This window comes from Melanaphis sacchari, unplaced genomic scaffold (assembly GCF_002803265.2).
Source record: "Melanaphis sacchari strain LSU unplaced genomic scaffold, SCAv2.0 Contig20_pilon_pilon, whole genome shotgun sequence".
NCBI lineage: Eukaryota > Metazoa > Arthropoda > Insecta > Hemiptera > Aphididae > Melanaphis > Melanaphis sacchari.
This window is the reverse complement of record NW_020271042.1, coordinates 5,699,809-5,701,891: the sequence shown is the minus strand read 5'-3', so window position 1 is coordinate 5,701,891 and position 2,083 is coordinate 5,699,809.

Here is a 2,083-nt window from a genome sequence, read left to right as displayed (position 1 = left end):
CACCCGCCGTCACGAGGCACCCACCCACGCGGCAATTCAGCCCCCCGGATCGATGGGGTTCTGCGGTCGTCGCTAGAGTTCGCGTCGCACGCTCGATCGCTACAGCTCGCTCCACCGCCCGCCGGCTCGACGACGCCTCGCGTCCCGGCTGTCCTACCTTCAGGACGTCGTCGGGACCGCGCCGCGCCTGCATGTGGAGGTCCAGTGTGGCCAACCGCACGGCGTTGGCCACACGGCCACACGGTATAAAAGTATCGTGTCTTGGCGCCATTATTACGATTATTATTCGTCGCAGTGCACGCGTTGCACGGCGCGCGCGTTTGCCATTTGGCAAGAATCCGACGGCGGCGGTCTGCGCATTTGCGTGTGCTCTTGGCAGCCTTTCGATGCACCGATGTCCGCCGACCCGTGCGTGGCGACAAATTTTTAAGTTCCATCGATGCACACAAATTATACTTTTGGATCCGATTGCCGTCAAAACGCATATATGCAATCATTATTTTCTTCTTCGTTGTCGGCCTATACGATTGATGCGAATAATATTGTCCCGAAATGTAACCTACAGTAAATTCAGGTGTCGTTAAATTATTTTCAACGTCTGTACAGAATATACTAAACCTTTTATAATATTATTATTAATTGTTGGTTTAAATAACACTAGTCGGGTATGTGGTATAAAATCTCTACGCAATATTAAAATAATAGCAGCGATCATCATATCATTACAATTGGTGTGTATTTATAATTTTTATGTTTTTGGTGGGCTGCACGAAGACGCATTATTATTGATGTGGCTCACTAATTCGGAATTGTGTTACACATCTGAAAAATCTATTGATCTATAACGATATAATATTGTACTACATAAAATATTGCATTCGATAAGTTATTGGAAAAGTTCGGTGTATCCAAAAATCGTATGCCATTGAAGTTGATTTTCGCAATTTTCCGGTAAAAAAATTACTGAGAAAATAGAAAAAACGATTTGTTCGAAATACCACCTGTGTCCAGATTTTCAGCGCTATAGGTAGACAAGGTGTGTGTTTGAGGTTTCCTACCACCCTAAGTTGTATTAAACGGAAAAATGGCAAGCATGCATTGTACTATTATATAGAAAAACAATTTAGGTCTCCGCCCGCACTGCGCACTGCGATACTTTTAAGTTCCCCACTCAACGTTTCCTGTAGATACTGAGAAATATATAACACACTTTTTCATCTCCACAGTGGTTAATATTATTATTTTGGATTTAAATTTTGAACTCGGATATATAACATATGATACTTATAGTATGAAAATGAATAATTAAACCTATAAATAACAAGTATATAGGTACCTAAGTAATAACATATTCAGGTCAAGTTTTTGTTGTTAATTTGAACTTTTGTTTGTTTTTGTTTTTGTTTTTGTTATTAATATTTATTTTATAGTAGGTATAATGAGATAATTTTATTACTGCGATGTGGGTTATATTATAAATTGTTTTTTTTGTTAATCATGTGATTTGTGTAGCTAGTTTAAATTTTAAGTACTATATAGTGCAAGCTAAAATAAGTACGTTTTGATTTACTGTTTTTCAATTCACGTTTTATATTATTGATTAATATTTTTATTATCTTAGGTAACTAAAAAAATCACGAAACCACTATAGAGGATTTGGATTGATTTATGTGGTTAGATTTGTAGATAGGTTAATAAGTACATACGTTAAGTACTATTGAATAAGTCTTGTGTATGACAAACGTATTGTTAATGTTTAAAAGAACCATAGTGCAATTGATTGGTCGATTATATAAAATATCTAAGTAATTAGTAGGTAGCTGTGCAGTCTTCTATCTCATTGACGCATAGCCCTAGTATTAAAAAAAAAAGTTTAACAATAAACCACCGCCAGGGTAATGCTATAATATTGTATAATTTCAAGTTTACCTGGGTAATATCGTAATATCAACTTTATCCGATCATTGGACTTGGAAGTTATCCATAATATATGCATTATATTTACTATAATAGTTAACTTATTCATTATTATTGTATATAATATTACCATTTTATATAGTTTGTTAAATGGTTGTTGTCTTGT